Source organism: Pieris napi, chromosome 12 (genome assembly GCF_905475465.1).
Source record: "Pieris napi chromosome 12, ilPieNapi1.2, whole genome shotgun sequence".
NCBI lineage: Eukaryota > Metazoa > Arthropoda > Insecta > Lepidoptera > Pieridae > Pieris > Pieris napi.
This window is the reverse complement of record NC_062245.1, coordinates 12,491,925-12,505,293: the sequence shown is the minus strand read 5'-3', so window position 1 is coordinate 12,505,293 and position 13,369 is coordinate 12,491,925. Positions and strand designations below refer to the sequence as shown.

General features: G+C 32.7%; 1 protein-coding gene across 2 annotated transcripts in view; it reads right to left on the bottom strand.

Moving 5' to 3' along the window:
• The window catches only part of LOC125054400 (heparan sulfate glucosamine 3-O-sulfotransferase 5), a 36,360-nt gene extending 25,487 nt beyond the window's left edge, over positions 1 to 10,873 (bottom strand). For both annotated transcript variants that reach the window (XM_047656270.1, XM_047656269.1), the window contains exon 1: positions 10,620 to 10,873. The gene's annotated coding sequence lies outside the window, so the exon portion shown is untranslated. The remainder of the gene's footprint in view (positions 1 to 10,619) is intronic.
• Between the last annotated feature and the right edge of the window lie 2,496 nt (positions 10,874 to 13,369).

Sequence of the window (13,369 nt, the reverse complement as noted above, 5' to 3'; positions counted from 1 at the left end):
GATTTAAGAACTCCTAAAAAAGTTAAGTTAGTTTTTTGTTAATCCAGCGTCGCAAACCCCCTAATTGTATGGTAGTTATAAGCTCATGTTTTAAACGATTAAAGCCAGTTGACACCCAGCTTCAAACAAAGAGTTTTATTTAACATTTAAACATCCCTCCAACAACCTCCACCGAACTTAACTCTCGATATGTGTGAATATAAGAGAAAATGACACCATTAAAACGTACATAAAATTGACGCTTCATTAAATTATTATAACTATAAATATAACATCCATCTAGGTCCTTGCCATAAAAATAAAAAACGTATACTCCTTGGTTTCATTATTCCGGTAAATTGTGCATTTAAGTTGGTAATTTTTATGTTCAAACTTCGCAAAAAACCTTCACAACTTAAATAGAAACTGTAGCCACGATTGTATAATTCCCATTCTTTACGACTTTGCAAAACAAGACTGTGATGTAATTAAAGAATTAAATGGCTTTAGGTTTTACGGCCAATAATAAAACAAGCCTATAAGCTACGAACCGCCATTTTTGCTCGGCCGCCATCTTTCGAAATTCGAAGTTAATGCACAGCCCTCAGCTTGATTTTAAATTGTTTCTTACTGAATATTCAAAACTGTAATGAATTTTTAAGGTGTACCGCTGAAAGTTTTGCCACGAAAATTCGATATTTGATTTAGGTCCACCAGATATGAAATCTAACTAAAAGTATTTTCTATTTTTTATAGAAGATATTACTTAATTTAAACTAAGATATAACTATTATAACTACTTATATTTAGTTTAGAACCACAAAAAATCACCTTTGTAGATGCACCTTTTCATGGAATAATATTCCGTATGTAAAGAATAAATGAAGTGCAAGAACAGGTGTCAAAATGAACGCAACGCTGACTCTATTTGTACCACAAATATAAAACTAGTTACCACCAAAACGTGCTTTAATTAATCTACCTCATACATTAACTATCTTTATGTATCACTCTTAATTTATGGAAACGAAAACACCTTTTTATTTTTAAAGCGTACCGCGTAAACACCATTTGAAAAAACAAATTAATATTATTTTGATAACTTTGAATCACTTTTTAAAAATAAGAAGCTATTCTAGATAACCCTGAAAGAACCTCGAAAGGGTACTTTATTCGCCTCCAAACATTATACAATAAAACAGCGGTTGTAACCGTTTTTATTCTTGGAGTTAGTGGTTTTAAAAACGCAAATATTACTACATCCCTCGAGCAAAGCTTGTTTATTCAAATAATACCCACTGGATTTCAACGTTCTCCCAAACAACATTTAACTTTTAGGATAGACAATAGAGAATCGTTTTTGTGATAAAAAAGCTAAGGATTTTTATAGTTTCCAAGCTTTAACCGGGATATGAAATTCACAACTATTATAATCATTGTGATGGCTTGAAAACTGTTTAATTTTGATGCTGTCGTATGAAAGTTTTAAACAATAAGTAGATTATGCAAAAGCCGCTTAAAAATATGTATTCCAATATTTTTATAATCAGCATTATGTGCCTACTGAAGATTGGAATATGCCAAATGACTATGGAACGTTCACTTCGGTTGAAACTTAATGACAAGTTAAAACATACAAACATAATAGACACATACAAAAAAGTTAAAGTGGAAATGGGCCGGTCACATTGCCCGCATTTGTGATGACAGATGGGTCAAGAATACCCTTACTTGGAATGGCACATTGGGAAGAAAAAAGAGAGGACGCCCAACGGAAACTTGGGAAGATGGAATAAAAGTGATAGCGGGGCAGGATTGGAAAATTGTGGCCAGGATTAGAGACAAGTGGAAGAATTTGGAGGCCTTCACTCCAGGTCTAATGTAGTACTCGAATAAAGGCTTTTTTCGTGCTTATATTTTTAAGAAGTTGTTCTTAAAAATATAAGCCAGTAATGGCAGTAAAAACAGAAACAATATAAGAGAAATAGCAGAAAACTCGCCTGTTGCACAGAAATTGCATGTGTGCAATGTGTCTTTAAATTTGTTTTAAAATGACTAAATTAATAGCCAACGTCTTGTGAAACAATTAGACAAATTACACAATAGTAATACAATTCTGATCAATTTACTTTTTTATCCAATATTGCCCGATATAATAAATTTTATTAATTTCCAATCATTACAAAAATAGATTATACAGTTTAAATTTGTCATTGTTTTTTCTTACTATCCTAAATATCGGAAATCCTAGCTTCCTTAACGGTACGGTCGATTGGTACCCCTTCACGGGTAAAGGCCTCCTTCAGCTTTTTCCAAATAACTCTTTCTTTCTTCTTTCTCCATTCGCTTCCTGCTACCGCTTCTATTTCTTCTATTCACCTTTTATCTGTGCATTTTGCTAAATGCCCCGCCTATTGCGACGTCTGTTTTTAGAGCATAAAGTGTGTATTTATCCGATATAGCATCATGAATAATTTAGAAAACAATTTTCTGTCTACACCACCTTGTAGACGGTTGATTTTCCCAAGTATATTTTAACGTATCACCGGTTAGCAGTTGGTTAAAACATGATATTACTTAAGACTAATTTTCTAAACGTATGCATTTTAAATATTCAAGGCAGGTGATGTTACGTAATGCAACATGCTCATCGAATGAAATAAGCTTAGGGTTATCATTTCAAATATATCTTTAGGCATTAGTGTTTGTTCGTATTTGTGCCGAATTTCGCCAGGTAACATTATATTTGGAGAAAGTCGTTAGTAAAAGTTATTCAAAGAAATTCTTTAATTTCTAATAGTCACATCTATAAAAAAATATTACTTTTAAGCGGCCACTTAAAATTTCTAGTTTAATTAATTAAAAAAAAATCATCACACTATCATGTACCCAAAATTTTGAAGATTTAGCGTAACAGTAACCATACTAATTTATTCTAAGGTTAACACAGAACTCAAAGTGGTTATGATAAGAGTTGTATTAATGCAACTCCCCGTTACATCCCTTGTGGTTTCGATATGTTTCAGGAATAGCCCATTGCTCTAATAAATTTATTAATTAACTGTAAAAGCGTCTTTTTAGAAATAAACCTTTATATAATTTTTTATAAACTAAATTACTTCGTGTTTTTTGTTAACACAGTTTTTTGGATACAATAAAATACATCATTGCATAACTTGGCATAATACAATTGTACAAAATACAATGATTTAAAACAACAAGGAGTAGGGAAGATCGTTACCCTTCGTACGCGGGGCACATTCATACAGTCAAAATAAAACTTGAACGAAATAAAGTACAGTCTTGCTTTTGTATGTGTGCATGAGTCGAGGTACCAACTATACATCAACGAAGTTTTGTGAAATTCGCACCGATGAGAGTGAAGTTACAGGCATGGACGTGTTTTCGCGCTCGGTAAGTAATTTTTTGATCTATGTTTTTATCTCTTGTTACCGTAGATAAAATAAGTTTTCGTGTAGAGTATTCTATCAGTAACTAGAAAAATATACTTAAGATGCGTCTCCAATACTTAATTTATGACGTTTTCCTATTAATATTAAAATAAGTTATATTTTGTTGTTATTCAGTTAGTGGGGTACATTCGGACAGCACTAGATGGGGCACATTTGAACGAATTGTACAACTAAATTTGTATAAAAATTTGTCGACGCGAACTGTCTTTTTCATACAAATTAAGTTTTCGACTTTCTACATATTACACTACTGTTAGGCATCTTGACTAAGGTTGATTTTGATACTTGTGAACCAGATGCTGTGAATAATTTACCAATCCATCAAATAGTAGTTCCTTCGAAGTCAGTTTTGACACCAGAGGCATTTCGACCCTATTCGCATTCTGTAAGAAGTAATAAAACAAACAAAATGACGATGAAGGCCAGGAAAACTACGAATTTATACTGCCACACCCGAAAATAAGAAGTTCTAATCCACACCAAAGAGTAAAAAATGTAATTCTAAATTTAAGATACCTAACTAATTAAATTTTGTTTTACATAAGAAAAGTATTTTATTTTTGTTTAATAGAAGTTAAATCTTTATTTTTATGTTTAATTTCATTGCTAATAAATGAATTTTGAACTACCCTACAGCGTAAGAAGGTACCCCCGACACTGTACGAAGGTGCACGGTTGATGGGGCAGATTCGTACGTATTCCAGATTTAGTTTGAATCATAATTATGGTTGAAACATCGGATGAAATCATTTGTCATTTTTTTATTTGAATCTCAGATAGTTAGACTATAAATTTAAGCTATCAGGTGATAGATTCATGGAAAAAGAAAAAATTAAAAAAATAAAATATGAAAACCGTACGAAGGGTCCCCACCTTCCCCTATATATTAGTTGTAACTTGTAGGATGAAAATAGTAAATTGTCAACCCTTTGAAAGTTCCCAAGATGGCTCCGTTATAAGGCCGCTTCGTCCACGGGTGTATTACGTATTACCATAAAATGCGGAAGCTATAAAACAATGCCTGTAGGAAAATTCAGAACACGTTATTTCGTAGAAAATGGAAGAGCGAAAACGATATTTATTTTAAGTTATACACTCAACATATTGGCGTATTATTCTATTGTAATATCAACATACATTTATTCTACCTATTGTTTGTTCAAAGAAAGTTAATATTGTACTTACAAAAGTACTAAACTGGGAGTATATCACTAAAAATATATACCATCTAACCACAGATAATGTACAGGAATGTATAGGTGAATACACAAAAACCATAAAACATAGCTGTTTGGTCCTCCACAAAGTTTATAGACTTAATAATAATATGAGAGATAAAATGCGTGTAGGGTGTGGGTGTGTGTATAACTGAAACCGGTGTGTCGGCTTGATTTAATGTCTGATAGTGTTTTAAGGATATCTTTTTTTGAGGGTAATTGTATATGTGTGATAAATACAATAAATTCAGCAATAAATAGAACAAACACTAGGAAATTAATTAACAAGTTACAGAAAATAACATTAATACCAAATATTATGACAAAAAAGTTAGTTATTCGATTCGAATCGTCGACAACCAGTGACTTTCCGAGGGGCATCATCCCTTGGCGTTGCGTTAGATGTGGAGTCTCTCTGGATTTTCTACCGCATTTACCATGGAGAGTGTTCAGAGGACCTGTAGAATACAAAATACCATCCGTATCACCTCGACCTCCGTCGTTCCACAACTAAGCGATGCACGATGTGGAACCAGCTGCCCACAGAAGTATTTCCGAAACAATTCGAGTTAGAGTCCTTCAAAAGAAAGAGCATAGAAATTCTTAAAAGGCATTACACTTGCGAGCCTTCAGACAATATGAGTGTCCATGGGCGGTGGTAGTTAGGTTAGGTCACTTAACATCAGGTTAGCCTCCTGCCCGTTTTCCTCCTCTTACATAAAAACAAGTTTTGGTGAAATGTTCAAAAATACTCAAACTGAAAGAAAACAGTCGATGTATGCTTTAATGAATATTTATAACCGCATACATTATAATCAGCTCAGCATATTCATGAATTTTGCAATTTCGTGAACCCCTATTTGGACATCAATTTATTTATGTACCTACATGTTATTATAGGACAACAGCCTACGCATGACATTGTTTCACACTTGTACAAACAATATTCTTGATTAAAGTATTATACTCGTAGCAGTTAGCTAGCTAACAATATACTTAAGGTATATAGAAAACCCCTAAACTTATATAAATAAATAAGTGACGCTACAACCTTTTTCTTGGACTCGGATGTCTGTATCTGTTTTATGATCATTTGTGAATCTAATAGGCAAATACTTGATTAGCCTCCTGTGCCTAACACACGCCGCCTTAGTCTAAGGCTATGCGGTTTCCTCACGATGTTTTCCTTCACCGTTCAAGTGTTAAATGTACACATAGATTGAAAATCCATTGGTGCACAGCCGGAGATCGAACCTACGATCTCAGGGTTGAGAGTCGCACACTTAAGTCGTCGTCGTCGTCAATGTTTTATAATAAGAATATCTTATTTATTTCAGATTATATCCATAGTTTAGAGTCAGTAACAATTAAGTCTTAGTTGCCATGTCAGTATTGGTTAGTTAACAAAACTAAAGGACTCCTAAAATAGCGCATCGCTAGCAACGTTTTAAGATATGCGTGTTATTTGTCAACACATTCAGAATACCATTGGTGCTATGCCTAACACGATCCATCAAGGATGCACACCTTTTCCAAATGATGGCATTATAACTGTTATATATGGTCACCGATGTGAATGCATAAGGTATAAAATAAAAAATACGTGAAATTAAATAGCAGTGTTGTGGTAGCAATATGTGATTACAGTCGTCCTATCGAATAGTGTCTAATGGATTATTTATATATTCACAATTAACACCTTTGTAGGAAAATATAATGAGGAAAACGGTAGCCATAAAAAACTACTATTATTAAAACGCCGAATGATGCATAAAGCGCTGTATGGTTACTAGATGTAACTAGAACTGAATCACATATTCAAATATTATAAACCGAGACCGTTGCTAGATGCTGTTTCTTTTTAAAGAATGTTTTATCATAAACAACAAACGAACTTATAACAGATAAAAATCAATTTGATTCAAACTAATCCAGTCATAGATTCTTTATTATGTAAATTTTATATAAATATTCATATCTCGAACGCGCTTCTACTGTCTACATTTAAAAAGAACGAAATTATTTTATGTCTGAGTGCGATGAAATCAAAAGTAGAGACCCGAACGAAGCAGACACTTTTTAGTCTAACATTTTAAAACAGAAATTCTCCACTAAACTTTCAAAGAAATATCTCGCTTTGAAAAATCCAAATGTACTTTAATATTTAAAGTGATGAATAGATTTTACACTTTTTTTTACTTTTTGAATATCTTAATGTGATCTTCTGGATGTTGGCAGTGAACTCACGTACTAACTAGCTATAATAATTTCTAAGAAATATCATCCTTGGATCACGTAGACTTAAAAAGCACTACGAGCTTCTCAATGTTATATCTACATATATTTATTGTTAAGGACACATATATTGCCTAACACAATTAAGCTAGTATTGTTAAGCTTATTAAAGATATGCTGTATGGAAAAATATATATTTAATGTTTGCGCCGTTTTCAACCGAATATTTGGTTTAAAATTAATTTCCAACAATACGTGTGTTTATTAGAAATCATTAGAATCAAATATACAATGTTTACAATTTTCTTAACCAACATAGTAATAATAGAAATAATTAAAAATTAATAAAACCAATATCCAACAATTATTTCAGAGACAAATATTAATAATTAATAATTATTCAAGTAACAGTTAAATGTCTGCAGTAAAATAAATTGTGAAATCAATTTCGTAAATATACAATATCGTGCCCTATTCAACTTAGGTTTGCAACATAAAAAGTTCATTAAAAATTTAAATAACGCCGTAAAAACTAATTAGGAAAAACACGCTTTTGAATATTAAGTAAATCGCGAAATGTGCACAAATTGTAAACTTCCCCGCATCGTGGAAAAAACTTTGACTTTGCATAATAATATTATTGTGCTTTTAATATATTAGTTACTTTAAATCTCATCAGATAATTTTTTACTATCAGCCCTGCGATTCTGTAACTCACTTCACGAACTCACACAGCGGTTTTCGCATCGGCGGTCGCTCTCAAATCAGTCGTGAAGCAGTCATTTTATGATAGCGCTGCTTTAGTAACCACAACTCAGTCCTAAGAAAAACGTTTCATTTTCTATTCGAAAAAAGAACGAACCAATTCTTAAAAAGCCGGCAATGCACTTGCGAGTCTTCTGGTTATGTGAGTGTCCGGGGGTGGCGGCGGTATAACTTAGCATCAGGCGAGCATCCTGCCCGTTTGCCCCAGTTTTATGTTGTTCGCGAATCGCACCATGCATTGTAATGATTGAACAAGGTTGTAGTATTTAGCATTTGAATTACATACTAAAACAAACAGTCAAAGATTCATTAATTTATTTTTAACCAACTTCAAAAAGGTTATCAGTTAGACTTGTATTTATGTGATAATTTTTAAATTTAATAATGACTGAGTATGACTCCAAGTACTCGTGCTTAATTTCGTATATGTTTGTCTTACACTTAAAGAACAGTCGGAGTGTCATCAATACTTCTGTAGTTAAGATATCCACGGATTTCTGATCCGATCCGATCTTTTTAAACTTAGCTAGTCAATGTAAGCGTTGCCTTGACCTGTATATTTACTAACTTAATTTTATTTTTACTACAGTTAAAGCATTAAAATTACGCGTTACTTTAGGTACACTAATACTTTTATCCGTCAAACAAAGCCACACTTAACGCGATATAAAAAACTAAGCATGATCGTGTTGAGTGTTTCATGCAAACAAGCGTAGCACGAGATATGGGTCAACTCCTAAATCCAATGGGAACTCACGCTCTTGTTCCATAACCTGGCTAAGATATTCATAGTTTTATTTGTACCTACTTCTGCTTAATAGTTAACGCGTGAGTGAGTTTCATATTAGTTAAACAGCCATTTTATTGGTAGATACAGAGGTCATTATTGTCTTATTAATTGACAAAGAACAGATGATGGTTGGTTTTATGATAGACCAGGTGTCCATCTTAGATTTTACTTAAGAATTATATGTGTATGATTCGTTACGTAGTTTCTTAAAGACTAGATTTAGAAATGAAACTGAAACCAAAACATATTTATTATATACCATATTATACACAACATTTGGTCACAATAACGAAATATTGTATAAATTTCCTAAACTTTTTTCCCCTAAATTTGAATGATGAAAATACCAAGTCGGGGGACTCAGGTGTGAAATATATTGATTTAAGACGTATAAAAATACACCTAATCGCTCACATCAATCTTGAACGCATGACGACAGCTTGTAATTTATCGCACACTAATACTTACAACCCAAATTTTAGGCATGCTTATTTGTTCTTCAAAACCACCTCCATAATTACCTCAAATTGAATATTGAACCTACTCAAAAGCACAAACAACTTAGCAATGTTTAAAATAAATAAAAGTGCGTGGTTACAAAGAAAATGTCAGAAATGAAACTTCTTTGGCAAACTAATTCATATTTATACAAATCTAAAACTTTAGATTTCTGATACCAAGAGGAAGGGAACTAGGAAGATAGATATGTTAGGCATTTAATGAAATTAATTGTCATTAAAATATTAAAAGTGTCGAAAATTAATACAAATAATTTTTTTTTAATTTATTTCTTTGATAATAAAAACACGTGGCGTTTTAATTTACAATTTGTCATTGGATATTTCAATAAATTACTTTGCATAAAATATAAAATATTAATATTTCATAAATTCTCTTTACGAAATTTTAATTTTAACAATAGAATATCTATAAGGTAATTCGCCCTTCTCACTCTCTCTCAATCGGCCTCAATCCCTCTCTCTTTTCTTCGACTAAAACGCTGCACATCTTCGTGACGTTTCATCAAAATTTTGCCCTCATTACACCTAAAGAAGTTCCACTTCAAAAGGCTTTTTTAATGTGATGTATCAACACGAAAACTGATACATTTATTTAAATATAGAATTACGTTACGAAACCTGTATCTAATCCTAGAGATCTATCAAGTTAATAAACATCCTCACTAATTAAGATTTGGTTACTACTAAAGCTTACTTAGCTTTTAGCGCGGTATCTTCAGTAACAGATTAATGAACTTTATTATTTCAAATTTCTTTTTATCAGACCCTTTTCTTGTAAGAACACATTTCTGAGTATTTGTAGGTAAGTCCGGTTTATATGTCTAAAAACCCGAAACAACATTAGTTTTCATCGAACGCAACACCTACTTACATGAGCATTTTTATTCTGCTATAAAACTAACCTTGGTCTAAAAATTGAAAACAGTAAATATTGATAATAAAACGTAATATTACCTAAACACGGAAACATTAAATAAAAGTCGTAAAATACTCGCGCAAAATATTTCATTTGAATAACATTCGTCCAAGGCTTAATGTATAGTTGGCTGCAGGAATTTGTATTGTCGTGTTGCATGATATCACATACTTAACGTCGGTGACGATTCCTGATCGTAGTCAAGGTCAAGTCGCACAGTTATGTCAAAAATTTACACTAATTTTATTCTGTGTAACAAGTTTAAAATATGATTAAATCCACTTTTACTCTATCTTGCGATAAACCATTACTTTAAGTTATGCAAAATATTATCCTTAACTGAGCTATAAAGAACCAATAACGCGAAGTTTATGACACTAATTGCTACAAGCCTCTACGGCGTAGACTTCGTAGACATGAAAATTACTGTTACTAAGAAATGCTAATCACGTAGATCAGGGTCTACAAGGATTAAGAAAATATAAATTCAAACATCGAATAATAATGGTTTCAAGTAACCTTTTCGGGTTAAGAAATACATTTAATTGTATTTTGTGTCGATAAAATCCATTGCGAGGTAAAAACGAAAGATTTAATCTCTTATCAGATATGGTTACGACGTGTTTACTACATACAATGACTTGTCATGCTGAGCTACCGTTCAAGGTCTTAGCATTTGGCCTTGAGTTTAAAAGCAGTTACTACTAAATTAAAGGAACTTACCGCTATGAAAGCCTCGAATGCAATACAGCTTTTGTACAATCTCACATGACACAACAAGTCTTAATACAATGTTCACACGCGATGTTTAATTCCTTTATTGGTGTATAACTGTTAAAAATCCATGGAAGTAGGTTGTCCAATGCTTCTTACATAGGTTTTACGTTTGTTGTGTTAAAGGTTGTGATCGCCAGCTGTCATAGATGGTATCGAGGCCGAGCGGCCACTTCGGTGCGCCAAGAAAGACTGAAGTCGCCGGCGCGCGCCAGTATTCACCCTTCAACGGGAGTAAAGCTCCGATACCAAAGCGCTGATTGTGCTGTACAAAGCGATGTTCCTAATTTGATAGCGCTTACACCTGTGTATTTTAATTCTTTATTCAAATTTAACTACTAATATATAACTTGAAATATTAAAGTTGAAACCCCATTAAATAGATTTAATTTGTAAAGATAAAACACAAAGAACAATTGCCGCCCTAACATATAAAAGCGCTTCACATAAACCGCTGTATCTAGCGATAAAGGCGCTTAACGAGCAACAGTTCGCGCCCGGCCAACGGGTCGATACGTGTAGAATAAACACACCGTACTAGGATAACTAGAGTAACCGCGGTATTGCCAGCTTTTCGTTCTCGTCCTCAGTGTTGCCGTCTCGGATGTTCACGCGATTTTACATAAGAACTCGCATCACTGTTTTCCTTAACGTCCTTATGAAGCAATTGTTTCTGAAAATCAATATTTTGTATTTTTTATATGCTAAAAATGTATATTTATAATGGCACATTTAGTACAAATTATTTGTCATTTATTGGCGAAATAATAAATCATACAACCATTGATCTGACCTTTACGTGCATTATAAAAAACTATCATGTTTCTTCATCGATAAACTGAGGCAAACTATGACGCTGGCTAATAACTTTAGGCCATGGTAAAAAAAGCAGATGTGAACTTTTCGTGGCGGGAACATTGTAATCTTTAAAAAATACAAAGTCTCAAACACTTTTCCTCAGATTTTTGTAAATATTTTCGTGATACTTTTTTCTTACCAAGCAATTAGAAGATCAGCCTTGCCTGACACACACACTTCCGAGTCTTCGGCATAGGTTTCCTCACGGTGGTTTCCTTCACCGTACACTCGTACGGTGGAGGAAACCACCGTGAGTGCTAAAGAAAGAAAGAAGAAAAGAGAAGAAAAGAAAAGTCGGAAAGACCGACACCAACACGGATGATTAATTATAATTATTGTATTGAATTAAACACTTTTTCGCATTTCTATGAAGTGTGCGGTAGTTATTTAAATTGGTACAACTTTAGTTACGAACTTATAAAATGGTTTATCTCTTTCTTAGACAGAGCAAGTATATTTTACATGTAACCATCACTTATCTGTACGTTTGATACAGTAAAATTTCCATAATAAAGTAATTTACAGTCAGATAAGGTCACCTTGCAATTTCGTGTTTGAATTTTTATAAATATATATGACTTTGGGGTGCCATTGTCAAGTCACATAAAATCTTCTAAATGTGTCTACGATTATAGGCGTTACAATATTTTTTAAATAGCATTTCCAGTTTTGATGAAACGATAGAAATCTTGTTCGATTTTGATGTACTAAAAACTTAGGACTTCTATATATAATAATAAATACATGTTGTGCGTAACTTATGTTACGTTAAGTTACTACAATCGTTCTCTATCTGTATCTCCATTGATTAAATAAAAAAAAACAAGGAAAAGTATTTATTTCTTGTTACTAATGTATCTACTCATTCCACCTAATGTAATCTTTTGATTTCTTATAATATATAAGAACTATTAAGTATAGTTTTATACTCTTTTAAAATTCATGATTATAACGACATCAAACACAAAGTCACCGAATTTAATTAATGCAATTTGTTAATTATAAACTGAGCCTGCTAAGTATGTTCTTTCCAATTATAAAAAAATGTCAACTATTATTTAAATAAAACACTGTTAATCATTATTAAAAGATTTGCGTCTGTCTTTAAAAAAATTAAAAGTTCTGTAAGATAACACTTTGAAATTACAAACTTTTAACAGAATATAGTTATTAATTAACCGTAAGCAAAGGACAGCAACACTATGGACAAAGCGTTATCACATTCACTGCGGCAAGTAAAATAATAATATTTCATCAGGTGCGGCGGCGGGCCAAAATGCGCCCCCAATGATATTTCCGCCGGTGCGTGGCAGGTCTTTCTAGACCCAACAGCACTAGGATAGATTAAATTGCTATAACTTTGTGGAAACATAATGTATACATTTTTTTTTTATTTTGTTAGAATGACCTTGAACCCAACTTCCTTAGGTTTGATTCGCCCCGGGATCTGGCAAACAGGAAATGAGAAATAAAGCAGGAAAAGCGGCAGGCCGATATCGACCTGAACCGCACTAGAATATATTTTTAGTAGTGATGGGACAGAGAAATATCGAAAATAAAACAGAATTATCGTAAACTCAACTCAAACTCAAACTCAAAATATCTTTATTCAAGTGGGTAACCAAGTACACTTTTGAATCGTCAAGTTAAATTAATCGTAAATTTACATTTACTACTAAAGGAACTGAAAAATTTATTTATTAACTTATGTATGCCTGTCTTGGAAACAGAAATACTTTTTATTTTTCTTAGTGGAAAATATTTCTTCACTGCTGTCACTATCACTGTCAATAACTGCAAGGCGAATTACTCTATTTTCCAAAATTTGTATTTTTCATGTA